This window comes from Mastomys coucha, unplaced genomic scaffold (assembly GCF_008632895.1).
Source record: "Mastomys coucha isolate ucsf_1 unplaced genomic scaffold, UCSF_Mcou_1 pScaffold8, whole genome shotgun sequence".
Lineage (NCBI taxonomy): Eukaryota > Metazoa > Chordata > Mammalia > Rodentia > Muridae > Mastomys > Mastomys coucha.
The window spans coordinates 3,811,187-3,830,740 of NW_022196914.1; the positions used below are offsets into that span (position 1 = coordinate 3,811,187).

At 42.2% G+C, this 19,554-nt stretch overlaps 1 protein-coding gene and 1 pseudogene across 1 annotated transcript in view; one reads left to right on the top strand and one right to left on the bottom strand.

Moving 5' to 3' along the window:
- Positions 1 to 19,554, bottom strand: part of Egflam (EGF like, fibronectin type III and laminin G domains) — a 180,401-nt gene that overhangs the window by 119,692 nt on the left and 41,155 nt on the right. The window lies entirely within an intron of this gene.
- Positions 9,007 to 9,649, top strand: LOC116083806 (annotated as a pseudogene).

A 19,554-nucleotide genomic window follows, 5' to 3' on the forward strand; every position in this document is an offset into this window, starting at 1 on the left:
TCTCCCCACCTCTCTCTCCCCTCTCCTCTCCCTCCCTCTCCCCACGTCTCTCTCCCCTCTCCTCCTCTCTCTCCCTCTCCCCACCTATCTGTGCAGCTTGTAAGAGTTTGTTCTTCCTTTCTACCATTTCAGTTCTGGGACATGAACACTTAACAAGGCCTACCTTTCCTAAGAAGGCCTTGAGAAGCGCAGGGAAAAGCCAAAGTGATGTGTACCACCCTATGTTCCCAAAGCTACAGGCATGGAAGAATCCCTTGGAAGGACATGTCCATGGCCTGCGACCAGCCTTCATTCTCTGATGGCCACAGAGAAGGTGGCCTGTATCTAATGAGAGCTGCCTTCTCTGGCTTGCTACTAGATGAAGCATTTTTGGGGCTATTGTGCCCACAGGCAGGGTCACTGCAGGCAGAATAATGCCATTAGAATGCCAGAGGTAACTACGGCAGGCCGGCCTAAGGGGAAGGCTTCCTGAAGAAGCCAAGAGAAACAGTTTGTTCGTCTAGCCCCAGCGTATCTCACTTGAAATGCTTACACGCTAACGTCCTGTTTTTTCACGTCCATGAATTTTCCGATAGCTTTCCCTCTGCAAATGGGAGATTGTCATAGTCCATGAAAGCAATCATAACAGAAGACCGTAAAGTAGGTTTTATACTGGGAAGTCCAGGGTTAATTCCTGGCAGCCATGGTGTCTGATAAAGGTTGTTTTCTGGTTCATATGTGGCATCTTCTTGCCAGATCCTTACAGGGTAGAAAGGAGATTGTTTATTTTTCCACCCCCTATTAGGAATACTAATGCCAATTGTGAGCATTCTACCATCTTGGCCTGATTGCCTTCCAAATGTCCTACCTTTGAGTGCTGTCTCTTGGGGACTAGGTGTCAACACATAGACCTGGGGGAGTCAAGTGCTCATTCTACAGTGGAACTAAAGCCTTCATCAGGGATGAGCCAGGCCGAACCTTGAGTCAGAAACGGTGAGATGAGAGGAGATGAGAGTTTGCCATTTATGACACACCTAAATTAAGTGTCACCATGAAAAGAATAACCCATTTAAAAAGCATCAATGTCCTGGAAGACAAAAGCTTACCTAGCATCTGCCACTGACTAGATAGATAGCACTAAAGAGATGTGACATCAAAAGGCACAGAGGGATCTGGGATTGGATCCTGGGTGAAAAAAAAAAGGTACTGGGGAAAGTGGGTAGAATCTGAATAATAACTCACTGTAGTTAATAGTACCATATCGACATTAATTTCTTAGAGTTGATAACTGATCACCATGGTAATGTAATACATTTACATCAGAAGATACTGAATGAAGGCTCCACGGAAACACTACTGTACAAGTCTGAAATTTATCTGAAATTGCTCAAAATTAAAATGAGCAAGGAGAAAAGTGCCATTCTTTTCTGTCCTCACAACCCCAGCAAGGGAACCCTTGTTGCCCAGGCAGAAGCCTTCTCACCACACAAGCCTGGCTACCGGAAACAGACTGTCCAAGCCAGGGAAATTAAAACCACAGAGCCATCAGCATGAAGGGTAGATGGGATGCTGAGCTGAGGAGCCACTGGCCATTGATAGCCAGGGGTCCAGGGAGTTACCTTTCCTTGGGTGTATGCCCACTCGTGGGTTTCTCATGATCCAGTGAATGATTCCACGGCCACACAAACGTGGGTAGCACTAGTTAGACGGTGTGCACAAAAACTTAAAAAGCTAAAGAAGGAGGTTATGAAGATGTGATGGGTAGTCCTGGGAGGAACTGGAGCTGGTGAAGACATACTGTACACATGATTTCAAAATATTAGTTTTAAAAAAATACTTGTAAGAACACAAAACGGATCCTTTCTCCACTTAACAGCAGCAGCACGCCACACCAATTCCTTAGCACGAGAAAACTTCCCTTCCTTTTTCCACTTAGAACCAATCACCCTCCAGCCCACCCCCTTTCTTTCTACAGCCAACTCTGGCTCCTGGCAACATATGCAGCACTGGAGGAAGGCTGGACAGCCCACACCCAACCTGGAAAGCATCTATCTCCTCGCTGGGACAAAAATCCAGTGGTTTTCGTTTTTAGGTTCTAGTTTTGTTTTGTTTTGCTGGTTTTTTGGGACAGGGTCTCACTATGTAGCTACCCTTGTCTGGCCTAGAAAATGCTATATAGACAAGATGGCCCCAAGCTCACAGAGATCCACCTGCCAGTGCTGTGTTGGGATTAAAGGTACTCAGCCCCATACTCACCCCAAATCTAACCTTTGTGGTTTACCTAAAACAGCAAGGAACATCCTGCTTGGCCCCCATTTGTAGCCCCCTTCTCGAAAGCCACTGCCTTCAAAGAACATAGAGCTCAACCATTAGTAAACCAATAGTGTGGTCTCTCTCTATATACATATATACAGTTGCTTAGAACTCATTGCCTTTCAGAGAATTACAGGCATTTGAAAATTGAAAGGAAAGCGGTCTCTTTCCCTTCCCCCCTCCCAACTCCCCCCCCCACCCCGAATGCTGAGGACTTCTAAAACTCCTGGTAAGTACAAGGGTCTGGCATGTGAACTTGTTAAATATGATCTCCCGGCAACCACTTTTATCACTGTCGCCTTGACGTTTTATGAAGAGTGTACTCAAGCCCATAAGACACTTTCAGGAGAATAGAAAAATAGATCCTTCTTCCTAGAAAACACAAACTCCTAGGCCAGAGATTCTACATGGGGAGACGCCTCCATGCCTCCTGTAGCCTACTCCGTCCCTGGCAGTTCAGCAGCTAGAGGAGCTTCACGGGCTCCATGTGCTGACCCACGGGCTCCATGCGCTGACCCACGGGCCCCATGCGCTGACCCACGGACTTCATGCGGTGACCCACGGGCTTCATATGCTAACCCATGAACTTCACACGCTGACCCACGGGCTCCACACGCTGACCCACGGTCCCCATACGCTGACTCAAAGGCTTCATGTGCTGACCCACGGTCCCCATGCGCTGGCCCACAGGCTTCGTGCACTGACCAACACATGATAATGTGTTGAGCACTTAGATAGGCACTTGTCAACTATAGTTTTCAGAGGTTCAGATCTGTCTATGCACCAATCTGCTAGAGGTTCTAAGGCAGCCACGGTCCTACTTGAGGTGTGAGGAACGTGAGGAACTGTTCTCAGGTAAAGAAGACAGACAACGAATAGTCTGTTGGTTTTGAAGACAAATTTCCTCCACAGGCTCAGGTATAGGAGTTACATCACTGGAGGTGGATTTTGAGAATTAATAGCCTTCTCCAACTTCAAAATTGCTCTTGGTTTGCTTCATATTTGTAGCTAAGGCTGTGGACCCTCAACTTTCTGGTCCCACCATCATGCCTGGCATTCACTGCCATTCCTCACTGTCATAATGGAGCCTTATTCCTCTGGATCTGCAAGGTAAGATTAAACTTTTTCTCCTGCTCCAGAAAGTGAAGTACTGGGCCTTCTTTTTTGAGGGGGTGCAGTGGTAGGGGAATTTGTTTCTGGTTTGCTTGTTTTTGTTTTGTTTTGTTTGATAGTGTTGTCTGACAAGGGATGGAGACTGGATAGACACGGGGACAAACGAATCACATAACCTCTGACAGGAAGGAAGTACAAAGTGGTCAGAAATCCTAGAGAAAGCTTGATGTTCTTCTGAACCTGAAATTAGAGTTCAAGCTGAATGCAGTTACTCACCAGAGTAAAGGAAAAGCTACAGGATCCTAGTAGTAAAAGCCAACACCCATTTGGAGGGCCAGATTCTGTGCTTAAGCTAATTGCACGTGCTTCCTCCATCAGTCTTCAGAGAGAATCTACATATAGGGAAAGTGAGGGTGGTGGAGAGAGAGCAGGTTGCAGTCTGATGGGCACTTCCCACCCCCTACATACAGGTGGCACATAGAGGTTAAAGTTGGTTGGACTCAGAAACCAATCCGAGCCACAAGTTCTGTTGTCTTCTCTCTAGTTGAAGAGGGCACCATCTTCTAACATACCCAGGTTCATGTTGTCTGTGTCATGTTTTCCCACAGAGGGCAAAATCAAAAACAAAAACAAAAACAAAAAACAACAACAAAGTCCCTCTTTCTTACAATTAGCTAAGAAAGTGTAATGGACTATATCACACAGTAACTTTTTAAAGACAAAGTGAATGAACAGAATATTTATATTATATATCTGTGAGATAAATAATGCTATTGCTTGGAATGGGTAGAAGTTTGCAGAATATTGGGGTGTCCACTCGAAATTAACTTCTCAATGAAGAAAGATCAGCAAACTGAAGTGGTGAGATACAGGGATCTTTCTGTTTTCTGACACAAGCAAATCACGCCATGGTGTTAGAGATGAGAGGAACCATCAAGCTTGGAATCACACGGATGATAGCTCCTGAATTAGAAAACTGATACCCAGTCAATAAGATGTGAGATCTGCCCTGGTACTTTAAAGAGAAGCACTTGAGTAGACTATAAGGTTAAATCACTCTATGAGCATCTCACTGGTGTCTTAGCGGGTATCTACTTTAATTTTCCAATTTTATTTAAGCATCTAATTGAATTCATGATGTACCAACTACTACTAAGTATTCTGACTCACTCTCTGTTACCAGTCAGGAGAGGCTAATTGGTGCTGCTATAATAAATGAGTACCCAGGCGGATTTGTAGTATTTTGCAAATCCCTGAGAGTTGGTTACACATGGTCTGATCCCCATCAAGGAGTCTGGACTAACATTTGGAAGAAAGTGAACCACGGACTCACTATTCAAGTTGCTTCCAAGGATCGACAAAAGTTACTATAGTTTATCTCTCATTGATCAATGCTAGTCACAGGATTCACCTCACTTTGGTTGCCCACCATTATATATTAGCAGTAATAGTCTGCCAGTGTTTGAAGATCACAAAACACTGGAAAATCTGGGTCAGAGAAGTAAACAATAGTAAGATCTGTTTAGGTCCTGTACAGGTGATGCAATGTTTGGGAGCACTTTCAAAGGCACATCCACACCTCTAAGTATCTCTTTTCAATAAACAGCAATCATTCTGTGGCCTTCCCTGGCTCAGTCATAAGCAAGAACAAAATCCTTGGGCCTTTCTAAGTACCCATTGACCTTACCTTTATGCTCACACAAATGTGCTAGCTCTGCTGGGCATTCTTGAAATAGAGGACTTAAAAGACCCTTCAACTATAATTAAAACCCCATGGAATTGGCATAGGAATGGACAGGGAGATCGATAGAACAGGACGGATGGCCCCAGAACATATAAAAATGTAATTTATGATAAGAAAGGCATCTTGGATCAATGGGGAATGGAAGAATTATTCCACGGATGGCATTAGGACAGTTGGTTAGCAAATTAGAAGAAAAAAAATCAATCTCCAGCCTTAATTCATACTATATACTGACATAACTTTAACTCCAGATGGATTAAAAATTTTGAGAAATAAACACTTGTGAAGTTATAAAACAGCGACATTCTCCCTATTCACCTTCAGCCACTCCAGCATTATTATATCTAAGTTTTTGCTCATAGGAAAAACTCATCCACCAAAGAAACAGGTCACGCAACAATTGTGTCTTAAAATATTTCATATGTGAAAAGAAAACTAAAGTTAAAATATTACCTAAGGACAAGTATTTACAAACCAGTAGAAGAGTATTATCGTTTAGCATACAAGGAGTGTATGCAAAACACAACAGAAATATTTTATGGTCCACAGATGGAAAATGGGCAAAGGACTTAAATAGACAATTTACCAGAAACAACAGAGTTAAATACACACATTCAAAAATATTTAGAACACATGAGTAGTTAATGAAGTACAATTCTTACTGAATCCCTGGAGGCCACTGCATACTGTAATTGAAACAAGATACTGGGCAGTTGGCTCAACAGGTAAAGGCACTTTCCACTACGCTGATGACCTGAGTACAATTCTCAGTGACCACATGGTGGAGGGAGGAATGAATTACACAAAGTTGTCCTCTGACGTGCACATGCTCACACACACACACACACACACACACACACACACACACACACACACACATATTTTACCAAATGAAGTGCAACTAGTTGGGTTTTGGTTTGTTTTGCTTTTAAGACAACTATCTCACTATGTAGCCCTGCCTGGCATGAAACTCCTTATGCAGGCCGGACTAGCCTTGAACTCATGGAAACTCTCTTTGTGCCCGTGTCTGCCTCCTGAAGGCTGGGATTAAAGCATGTTCCATCATGCTGGCTGAGACAAGGGTTTAATAATGGTGAATTCCACAGGGGCATTTTTATACACTTCAATTTAACTTTATGGTTACTTTTGTGTTTGTGATGTGGGAGTTGGAACTCAGAGTCTTATGCCGGTGAGGCAAGCTTTCTTCCCTGAGTTACATCCCAGCATTTGGTTTCTGTCACCAGGTCTCAGTATGTAGCCTAAACTTACATCAAGCTTGCTGTCTCTTTCCTTATATTCCAAATGCTGAGATGAGAGTCCAGGAAAGCACCATTATGCACAGGTTGGTATTACTCTTAAAAAGTAGAGAGACACTGTCAGATAGAAAATCATAAATATATAGGAATATACCCAGATACTCGCAATCCTCATACTCTGTCCTGAAGAAATAAGCTTATGTGGGAAAAGTTTTATGTACAAGCATGCTCATCTTAACACAGTCATAATAAAGAAAAATTCAAACAGCCAGAAGCTAGGCAAGAATATAGAAGTGGATTGTGGTCACATATGTGTGCACAATGGCTTGTCACTTAAATGATGCTTATTAAGAGTTTGTAATAAGAAATGGAAATGATTCTTTTTTGGTGTATATGATCAAAGTGAATGTACATACAACACATGGCTGTATATATGCCACATGACTATACTCATAAAACATGGCCGTATATATGACACATGAGTGCAGATATAACACTTGGCTTTATATGTGTCACATGAGGCACACATTGTACATATACCTTATGAGTATATGTACAACACATGACAGTACATATGCTACGTGTGTACATGTAACATATGACTGTAAAAATGCCAATGAGTATATGTATAACACATATCTGTACAAATGCCACATAAGAATAATATAACACATGACTACATATATCCCACATGAGTATACATATAACACATGCCTATACAAACAACATATGACTGTACATATACCACATGAATGTACATACAACACATGATAGTACATATGATATACATATGTACATATAACACATGACTAAATATAACACATGACTGTAAAAATACCACATGAATACATGAATACACATATAACACATGTCTGTACATGTGCCACATGTGCATACATACAACACATGACAATAAATATGCTACATGACTATATACACAACACATGACTTACAAATGCCACATAAGTATACATACAACACACGACTATACATATGCCATGTGAGTGTACATACAACACAAGACTGCAAGCAATCTAGAGCTATACATGCAACACAAGTGTGTATACAACACACAGCTATACATACAACATACAGCTGTACAAACAACACAAAATATAATATATATATGTATATATATATATATCACAAGTATATATACGATATCTAAGTATATATGCAATACAGGACTATATATGTAATACAAACATGTACATGTAATACATGATTATACAAAATAGAATAATTTTCTGAGAAAATAATCAACAAAATTTTTATTAATAATTTCCCCAAAGTGGTTACATTTTTTTCTAATTTTTCATATATGTTAATTTTCATTTTGAAAGCATGTATTGGTTTTTGAGAGATAAATAAGCATCCTAACAGCTGATAATAACTGAGTGTTGAGGACGTCTATCACATGGCATAGTACATGACGCCATTGCTATCTATCACTAAAGACAAAGGGTCAGATCCAACACATACTAAATGCCAGAAAATCCTCAAGGAGCCCATATATTTAACCTCTCACTCAGAGTTAACGTTCTTGTTTCACAGAAGACCAAGACACAGCAATTGAGAGACTTTTCTGAAATCACTCAGCTGGTGAACCAAGACAGATGGATTCTAAAGCCAGCACTTATAAGCACACTATACAGATATCATTGTGTTTATTCCATACAATGACCCTATGATACCACTGTTATTATCTTACACATGAAAGAAACTGAGACTTTGATATTTTAAGTTACCATGGCAACAGGGCCAGCAGAAATGGAGTTGCAGTAAGCTCAGGCATCTAGCTGTGAAGCCTAACCCTCTACCCCTATTCCTCCTCCTACCCCTACCTGTACCCATACCACTAACACTACCCCTACTCCCAACTACTGGATAAGACTTCCTTGGTAAATAAGTGACACACATTTTGGTGCCCTAGTGCCCCTTTCTTAAGAAAGTATATAATCGTTGGTAATATTTTTCTTACTCTGTTTCTCTGCCTTTTGTGAATTCCTTTCTTAGCCCTAGATATTCTAAGATTACCAACTTTGCTCCAAGCTTGTGGTTTGATAAAGACCTTAGTATTGAAGGACTGAGAGACTTTCAACGTTTTATAGATGTTTGCCATTTCCATTTTTGCTGCCTTTACTGGCAAATAATCTCCAAATTCTAGAAAAGTCTATCAATGGATGAATGAATAAAGATTATGTGACACAGACATACTAGAATACTACTAGAATACACAGACATACTAGAATACTAGAATACTAGAATAGCCTTTAAAAGCAAAGGGGATCTTGCCATTGGAAACACCATTGATGAACATGGGAGACGTTGTGGTAAGTGAAATTAGTCACCAGAGAAATAGCATGTGCTCTTGCTCATGTGAAATCTAAACAGAAGCGGGGAGCAGAGTGGTGGTGATCCAGGACTGAGGCTGGAAGAAAATGGAAGATGTTAACCATGAGCTACAGCATTTAAACTACACAATGGGAGTGAGTTCAAGAGCTTGCATGAGAGCTAGCAGTAATGCACACTTGGAAATAGGTGCTGTAAGACAGCAGGAGAGGAGGGGAGGGGAGGGGAAGGGAGAAGGAGTGAGAGAGGATGGCAGGGGGGTTGTGCTACAGAACGCATCTGCCCAAGAAAGACTTTATCAAGTTTCTGCAGGATCAGGATTCAGATTCGTCTCTTGCAGAGCATAAGTTATTGGGAAACATTAGAAGTGTAGCTAAGATTGTTAATAGGGACCATTCGGTTTCAGCCTTCAGCCCTCGTTTTGAAAGTACTCATTTCAAGGATGCTGAAACTGTAAGTGTAGAGTCTGAGCCAGTGAAACTTGTGAAGTGTGATGATGATAAACTCAAAGAAACCAAGCCTGAAGAGAGTCTTGATGAGGGTCCACCGAAATATACAAAATCGTTTCTAAAAAGGGAGATAAACCAACTTTCCCAAAAAGGAAGATTTTGTTCACTGCTGGTATACAGGGACACTCCCAGATGGGACTGGTTTTGATACTAATATCCACATAAGCTCAAAGAAGAAAAACTCCAAGCCTTTAAGTTTCAAGGTCGCAATAGGGAAGGTTGTCAGAGGATGAGATGAGGCGCTCCCGACTATGAGCAAAGGAGAAAAGGCTTGAATGGAGACTGAAGCAGAATGGGCTTATGGAAAGCAAGGGCATCTCGATGCCAGAATTCCACCAAATGCCAAACTCAGTTTTGAAGTGGAACTAGTAGGTATTGGCTGAAACCATTGATTCAGATCTAAAGACATCCTCAACAATAAAAACTTGGCCTTGAGACTCAATGTGACTAATGAGAGCTTAGTGCTATTGTAAGGGAAGAGTCAACTGGAAAATTCCAGGAGTTAAGGCTTGTTTATTTGATCTCAATTTATGAGAAATGCAACCCCCTGGAAGTCCCTTTAGGTCTCAGATATTTTACTATCACTATGTAAAGTATTAAAGAGAAATGCTTTTCCTTTTACCTCACATTATAAACTAAAAGACTCTAATAAAAATGCCATGGATGGTCTCGAAAGAAAAATAGACAGGGATCTGTACCACATAAAATAGGACTATCCTTTTTCTGTTCACCTTGGACTAGGGAGACCTCTAAGAAAGAAATATTTAAGACCCCTCAGAAGTAAACTTGTTTCCATAGAGACCATCACCATCATAACCATTACCATCACCATCATCACTACCATCACCATCATGACCAGCAATATCATCATCACCATCATCACTACTATCACTGTCATTGTTATCACCATCACCATCAGCACCATCATGACCACCACCATCACCATCATCATCTTCTCCTTCCTTATTGCTACTTTTATTTTAGTATTTCAATAGTTTTGAATGCTGAATCCAGCGCCTCACACACTAGGCAAGGAACAAACTACTGAACTACACATTTCCAATCCCTAGATACCCATTCACTAAAAATTCAGTTCATGTTCTGAGTCCTTAATAAAATTTAATTTTAATCTTTGGAGCAACCTCATAAGGCAAACATCGAATACCTTGGTTTTTTTTTTTTTTTTGGATGTGGAAACCTGAGGAGTATGAGAAACTGGCTTAAGGTCGTAGGCTAGATCTAGCCAGAGACATACAGTTTCAAAACTCTGCACCACAATGTCAAGCTTTGTTGCTCATGCTACAGCCTGGCCCTCAGCATGGAGAGAGTCTCAAGAGCAGAAGATAGCCAGCCAGAACTTCACCCTCCATGTGCCATGACATAGTCCCATTGATGTGCAGAACTTCCTGTGTCTGCAAGGGATGTGAAAACAGGCAGAAGCTAGGTTGGTTGCAAAATGCTGATGCCACCTTTTTGGTCATACGTTTTTATATGGCAATGCTAAATCTCTCATTAGAAGCTGTGAGAAAAGAGAGGTTTTGCAAGGGACTGAGTAAGTACAGAGGGGAATATCTGTTTATTCCTCAGGGATGGCTTTCCAACATGCTTTTTTTTTTTCTGGGAAACTATTTTTTCCCACACAAAACTGAGAATGGAATAACCAGGCCTCCTAAAAGGCTAAAAGCAACTCAGAACCATAAACCACAGCAAGCCAGAGAAGCATCAAGATAGTAGTTAAGGCCTAGGAAGCTCACGTCCGACTCTAAATATGACAGGGCAATAACATCAGAGGTCAGTGTAACTGGTTGACCAAGAATATTAGAAACCCTCAGCCAAGTGTGTGGCTCATACCTGTAATACCATCATTCAAGAGTCTGAGACGTGAGAATCTTAAGTTCAGGGTCAGCCCGGGCTACATAGTGAGAACCTATCGTTTCCAAATAAAGTCCTTACTGCTGAATTCGTCCACTCTTAGGTGTATGATCCCTGGGATCTCTAAGCTATTTAAAACATTATTTTTCTCCTCTAGACAAAAAGAAAGTTCATTAAGAGAGTTACCTGCGAAAAGGAGCAGAATGAACGACAAGCAGCCATATTGGAGGGGCGGGGCTGCATTAAAGATACAGCTTGAAGCAGACCCCTGGCTACATCAGGCAGTATGTCTAATGGACAAGGCAATGAAAAAAGCCACTTACTTATCTGTTACTCACTAGCACACAAGCCAGAATGCAATGGCTTCAAACGACCTTACTCATTACTTGTCCACATGGTTCTTTAACTGAGACCAGGCCATGATCAAACACCATGGCTTCCCAGTACCTGTCATCTGCAGGACTGGCCCCGTTGGGGCTCCATAATCCATCCGTAAGGTGGGCTCACTAACATGCGTGGAGAACCAAGTCTGCTGCCGGCTGGAACTTCAGAGAGACTTATTTCTGCTATCAGCAGGCTTGAATTCTCTTGCATGTGGCTTCTCCACACAACAGCCCACTCCAGAAAGGAGTACAGGAAGGGTGTGGGTTCCTTCATTGGGGGTCACTGGTATAGTAAACCCACAAGGGTCATTTTTCTCACCAGTGTGAGAAATGGCTTGCTCAGCAGCACAATTACAATGCATACATCAACAAGAATAAATAAAACTTATGCTACACAGAGGCAAAAAGAATATAAATTATACCATAGCAATAATAGCAGCAACTGCAATTTAGGAAAATGCTCTCTTGAATATGAGATATTTAACACTTTACCTTTCCTGTGAACCAGGAGGCTAGGCTAGTATACCACTAATCAGTGTACCAGCCTGAGTTAAGCAGGCATAAGGTCAAGAATGGGAGCCTGGCTGGGCCCACTTGTCTCAGATAGATCTGAGCAGGCAAGCAAATGATGAGTGTGGATGTGTGGGTTAACTGTTACCCCTGTGCCATATGAATTAACATTCTTCTTAAAGACACTATAGGTTTTTCCAAAAAGATTTCTCTTCTACCTACCTACTATCCTGCCCTTGTGTCCTGGGGGGCAGAGTCTCACCTTTCTAGGATCAGAATGAATTTTTGGATGTGTGTCTTCTATATTTTTCCCCTTTCATAATCTCCATTCCCTCCAAGCCACATCTTTCTTTTATTAACTATTTTAATATGGCTTTAATTGAAATAGAATTACATCCCTTTCACATGTTTTCTCCTTTCAGCCTCTTCCAGGTACCCTCCCTGGAGCTCATTATATCATCCCCCTCACTCTCAAGTTAATAGCCTCTTTTTCTTTGATTATTGCTGTTACATACACGTGGGGGTGTAGCATATGCACAAATATATTTAAATACAAACTGCTGAGTCTGTTTAGGTTGGTGATATATATATATGTATATATATATATACACACACATATACATATATATATACATATGTACATATGTATACACACATGTACATATATATGTATATATATATACAGTGTGCCATATATATGTGTGTGTATATATATATATATATATATATATATATATATATATATATGGGTTCACTCTGCACTAGGGGCTCATCCCTGGGAAGGACTAATTTTCCTTATCCTGGAAGTCATTGATTGCTTGTAGTTCTTTGTCTAAAGGGTGGGACATTATGTTTGGGTACCAAAGATTCTTTAGATGCCTGATCAGTCTTAATTTTATATTCATACTTAAATGTTTAGAAATCTAACTCTGCCTGCAGTCCTTGTGAGAGAGGATTGCTGACTATGAACTTAGTCTGTAGTAGTTGTGAGTTTTCACTGTCTGTCACACTGGCTCTTTCATCTCAGGCTAGCCAAGTCCAAACCAAGGACCTCTTATCCTACCTGAAGGAGAACATTGTCTGCCCAATTTCTAGACGCTAAGTAGGGAAGGTTTAAGGTCTTGTCAGTGACGAGGTTTACGCCTTTCACTGAGGCAGCTGTATCTTCACTTTGGTAGCTGCCCTTCGACCATAGAACTTCTGCATTCCTAGTCTTCTTAGAAGTGAGGCAATCGCCCAGCTATGTGGAAATGACAGAGATGCAGGATTCTGATTGCATCTCAATCACACTTCCACCCAGGCTTTTCTTAACTTCTCCTTCACGACCCCTCCCACCCCACCTTCAGAGGCTGCAGAGGATGCCAGCGTGTGAGAATTGAAGGGTTCAGTGTGCTCATCCATTAGGTGCCTCTCAGCTCTCTTTACTGCCAGCTTAGGGTGTTGTTCTCCAAAACTTTGGGATCATTGCCTCTGTTTACTCTTGGAACCCGAACTGCTTGTTTTTGAGAAAACAAATCCATTTTAGTGGAGTTTCAAGTACACACAAACAGAAGTGCAAATGGGACGTCTACTGCCTCCAATAGCTGAATTCTTCATGCATTGAGAAACTCTCAAGAAGAGGTAAAGAAAAGTTAGGACTATTCATCTTTCATCCTCCTTGGTGCCTGGCAATTCCACATTTGCCTGGCTCTCCCAATTATGTTGACTTTGCAGCATCTCCCATGGGCTCATGTTCTGACCACTCATTGTCTGGCGTGTGGCAGTACTCTATGACTGTAAACCTTTAGGAGATAGAGTCTGGTTCTAACTGGCAGAACTAGTTCACTAAAGACAGGGTTTTGAAGTTTATACCCGGACCCTAGGGCCTGTCACAGTCTTTTCCCCTGGTTGCCATCATGGGAACAGCCAGTATCACACTCCTGCCACCATGAACCAAGTTGCTCCCAAGGGTCTCTCCACCATGATAGGCTGAAACTCCTCGAAACCATGAGCCAAAGTAAATCTCTCCCCTCTTCCCTTGTTTCTGTCAAGCATCGTGCTCCTGGTGGTGTGAGAGTAACTAGCACGTTTCCCTTCGTGGCACCACACACCTCCCTTGGTTAACAAGAGCTGTTCTCGAGAGGTGGACCCTCTCCATTCTGTCCCAAAACGTCTTTCTCAAATTTCTCTCCCTGTCGTAAAGCACCATCTATGACTGGCATTCTGATGACCACAACTCCCCTCAGCTCATATTTCTGGTGAGATTTTTTTTTCTTTTAATTCCAGGTGATATTTCATCTCTCACTGAGAGACTGCTCAGCGACCTCTCTCAATAATTCTTCACTGACTGAAAACTAGGAAGTGACTACGGTGGACTGTGGAAGAGGAGACAGATTGGAAAGTGTTTTTCTCGTCATGGAAGTCCTTTAAATATGGTGTGGGGGCAAATAGCAGGGACAAAGTATGTACTCTCTGTTCATCTGGTCCTAGTAAGTGCTTTCTAATCTCTGTGAAATGGTAAGACAACCCTTCTGGGTCCTCTTACAGTCTGTGCCTATGCACTGGGTGACACCTGCTACGCCCTGGGAGTCTAAGAATCCAGAATGAGTGCTTCTATTTAGGCCTGAGGACAGCCTGGAGCAGTGAGGCTGGAGGAGATTCACAAAAGCCCCACTGAGACACTCAGCCTGTTCAGTAAATTACCAAGGAGCTGAAGTGAATAAAGCCTCCACTCTTGCTGGGCATATGGGAAGCTTTAGAAAAATACATATTGTCCATTTTACAAGTGCTTGAACAGGGGAGAAAGGCCTGTTTTCCAGGCTCTCTTTCTGAATCTCAGAAACCTGAAACACAAGCCTCTTAAACACAGTCTAGATTTCAAGAGCCCAAGTGAAATGGTGCTTTTGAACTATTGAAGGAAAATTAATCCAAGGAATAGAAATAAAGTTAATTTCTACTTTAGCAAGAACCAGGAGGCTCATTTCCTGAAGCCTGGCTTCAGGTCAATACTTGTTCTTTCAAGCAACTCCTACAACAACACGCATTGCTCTTTGCCCCATCATGTAATAAAGGCTCTGAGGCTGCAGAGTGACAGTGGCTGAGCTGAGATTTGAACATAAGCTTGCCTGACTGCCAAGTCTGTGCCAGGCCCAGCACTACATCCTGTGGAAACTGACTTTAGGTCTTCAGTTATGATTATGAGGTTTACATGTGAACTCCTCTTGGTCCCAAGATTAAGCTGAACTTCTGTTGCTGACAAAGGGATAGGAGATTAATGTCAGGGATGTATCAGGTCCTGGCAGTAAGCTTGCTTAGATAAGTCACTTGGTACACGAAGACCCTGCTGTTCACTAGCTCTCTCCAAGCCCACATATTTTAATGGATGTGAATTCTGACACCCCTCTTTTTAATTTTCCATTCACAAGTTCCTCTCACTCTCGGCCATCCCTACTTCCAGAGTGCCATCTCCCAAGTTGTAGTGTTTCCATGAGTCTTCTGCCAACCATAGCATTGAAGAGGTCATGCTAGTAGGTCTGGGTATGAAATATTTCTGACATTAAAGAAAACAACTCCCTGGTTCTTTTTGTCCTGTCAGTACTGCCCAACCCACTCCTACTTTCTAGAAACAGTTCCCATCATCATCATCTGAATATCTTGTTCATTGTCAACCATTCTCATCCCTTCATCCCCCCACTTAGGCATTGCCCTTATGAGCCACTGAGGTGCCTGCCACAAAGGCTCCAGTGGCTTCTGCTCTGCCACTCCAGTGGGTAGTGCTTGTTTTTGCCTTACTTGATCCCTTGTCCCTCTGACCTACAACCTCCAATGGATCTCAGTCTCCTCCCCAGCTTCTCCTTAAAGTGACCTCACTCCCTCTGAGAAGCTGTGATTGGTTCCTCCTAACTCTCTGACTTCCCAGAGCCTTTTCTACCTTGTATTCTCTCCCTCTTTCATCTTGTTCATACCTAAAAGACTTTTTCTAGTTTCTTTTCCTGTTGCTGTGATAAAATAACCTAACAAAAATCAATGTATCACAGAAAGGGTTTATTTTAGCTCACAATTCCCGCTAACAGTCCTTTGTACAGAGAAGTCATGGTGGCAGGAACTTGAAGCAGCTAGTCATTTCCACGGCCAAGAGGAAAGAAAGAATGAATGCAGGTATGCTTGGGTTCTCCTTTTTTATATAGTCCAGAACCCAAACCTAGAGAATGGTGCCACCCACAATGGGTTAAGTCTTAATGAATCAACTAATACAATCAAGACAAACCCCACACAGACAGGCCCTAGGACAATGTAATCATCTCACTGTTTTCCCAGTTGATTCTAAATCATGTGAAACTGACAATGAGTGACTATCACAAAGTTTTCCAGATTATTGTTTTGCCCACAGTTTCTTTCCTGAACTGCAAGCTCATAACTTCAACTCCCACCTGAATGGAAGCATCTCTAATGCTCTGCCTCTAAGATGGAACTGGTCATGTCCCGACCATAAGATCTGCTTAACCCATAACCTCTTCACCTGGATCAACATGAAGTCTTCATTGAGTTGCTCAGGCTAAAATCTCGATTTCATCCTTGATCCTTTCTCCTCTTACTCATACACCGACAGCTAATATCTGAGGAAATTGTCTTGGTTTTACTTTCAAAATGTAGTCCCAGCCCAAGTGCTTCTTACCACCTCTGGACCACATCTTACTCTGCCTTACTTACATTTTTGCTTCTACTGTGTTACTGCAATTACTTCCTGGCAGGCTTTCCCCTTTCTGCCTTCAAATTCCTAAGTGCTATTCTCAGCAGAAAACAGCCAAAGTTGTGTGGTGAAAAGGAAAACCTTTAGGTCTGGAGCTTGGCTCAGTGGTAAAGCACTTTTGGACTTTGTGTTCATTTTCTAGAACAACCAAAAAGAAAAAAAGTCTCACAAGCTATTCCTCTGCACAAAACTCTGTTCTGTTTCCCACATGACCTTGATTCCAACTGTGGTTCTTATCTCTCTCATCTCCTCCCACTCAGTTTAGCTGCAGCCCAGTCAGATGACTCCCAGGGCTTCCTGATGCTCCTATGGCCTGACAGCTGTGCTCCGTCATGGAGCTTGTTGGCTGCCATTATTTTCATTGGTAACCTCCTTACCCTCTTTACCCCACTGAGACCAGCCTGACCGTTGTAACATTGTTATGAATATCTATCTGCCCCTGCCCTGTACTGTCAGCTGCCTTTTGGTAGTCAAGTCAGTGTTTCTTGTGTTCTACAGGAGACACACACACACAAACACACACACACACACACACACATACACAAAGTACTCCTTCACGTACATTTACTTTCAGCTGGTTTAAAATCTCCCATTCCTCTAGAATAGAAATATCTGTTTTCATTTAGAGATACCAAATACCTATGCCATGAGAGTACTCAGCACATCACAGGTACTGAGTCAATGTATACAAGATTCATCATGTTGAACAGTCTCTTAGGATACTGGCTAGGATTTGTATGCCACAGCCAAATCTTGCTCCCTGACCTGCCACATATCCTATATTCAGAATTCCCATTGATTTTGGTTTCTCTTAGCCATATAGCTCATATGGAGATGGCTGGAGATGCTTTGTAAGGAGGCAATAACAAATAGGCAAAGAGATACTGCAGCCGGAGTATGGGTCTTCTGTGAAAGTGAACACTTGAGGAGGCCATTTTGTCTGCATCTATCTTTTCTGTGTTGCAAAATCCATGCCACATCCCAGAGTGGCACTCATGACCAGGGCACAATGCCTTCTCATTTGTTCAGGACCTGCCTCTGCCACTCACAGGCTGCAACTCCTAAAGCCAACCCCACTTCCTTCCTGTGACTGTTTCCTTAGCTGTTAAATGGGCATCATCATTGAACTGACATCAGGCATCATTTTAAAGATTTGCAACTGAGGGCTAAATTAGCTAACTCAAGAAAGAGGAAGAAGGTTTTCTTGGTTCTGTTTTATTTATTTATTTATTTTGTTACTGTTTGCTATATAACAAACATTCAGGGGCTTGCGAGGTAGCTCAGCAGTTAAGAGCACACACTGATCTTATGGAGGATCTGAGTTCAATTCTCAGTTCAATGTCAGGTGGCTCTGAACCAGCAGTAACTCCAGCTCCAAATCTAAAGCTTCTGCCTGCACGGGCACCCGCACTCATGTGCACTACCTAACTACACACACACACACACACACACTCACACACACACACTCACAACACACTCACACACACTCACACACACACACTCACACACACACTCATATACACTCACACACACACACTCACACATACTCACACACTCACACACACACACACTCACACGCACTCACACACACTCTCACATACACTCACACACACATACATTCACTCACACACTCACACACACACTCACATACACTCACACACACTCACACACACACTCACACACACACTCACACATACATACACTCACATACACACTCACACACACTCACAACACACTCACATATACTCACACACTCACATACACTCATACACATACACTCACACACACTCACATACACTCACACACACACACTCACACACACACTCACATACACTCACACATACACTCACACACACTCACACACACTCACACACACACTCACACATACATACACTCACATACACACTCACACACACTCACAACACACTCTCACACACACACTCACACACACACACACACACTTAAAAGTAAGAAAATTTTTTAAAAAATTAAATAATTTTGGCTAACAAGTGATTTTTTTTTAATTGGCTGGAAATGTAGCTCAGTTAATAAGAATGTTTGCCTAGCATGCATGAAACCCTGAGTTTAGTTGCCACATCCCATATATGAGGCTTGGTAGCGCATATATGTGATCCCAACATTTAGAATGTAAAGACAGGAAGATTAAGGTCAACTTCAGAGAAATTGGAGCCAGCCTGGACTCCACAGGACATCTTAAAAATAAACAAATACTCTGTGCAACTTTTTTTTTAAGTGATAACAACATATTTATATTGTTCTTCATTTATGGTAATTTGATAAGCAGTTTTAGCTTTATATTGACAGGCACTTGAGGAGTTATGGAACAGACTGCTTAATCTACAACAGAGGTCTTAGTGCCATGTCAAACTCTAGCACGGGAGCTTCCACGAGTGACTTAAAGCCACTAGTGTGTGTGGTGCTGTGATCTCACTGGGACTGAGCCAACGAGTTGGTTAGAAAGCCCTATGTTAGAAGGAGTGGGTAGGGAAGGTCCCACAAGATGTGATCTTGTAAGTCTCTCCTAATGTCAGAGTAGGGAATGGAGTCCTTGAGAAATGAACTCCTAGAGCTTCCATTGACATTGCTCAGATAGAGCCTGGGTCATAGGCAGTTAACATAGTTAATCATGCAGACTGCTGTCCAGATGGAAAAGAAGCAAACACCGAAGAGAGCCTCACTGCCAGCTGAGGTTCATAGGCCAAGCATGTGAGAAAGCCATTTCCCTCCTTTCTATGCAGACAACTCTTGGTTCTGGGACTTCATCCATCTGGCT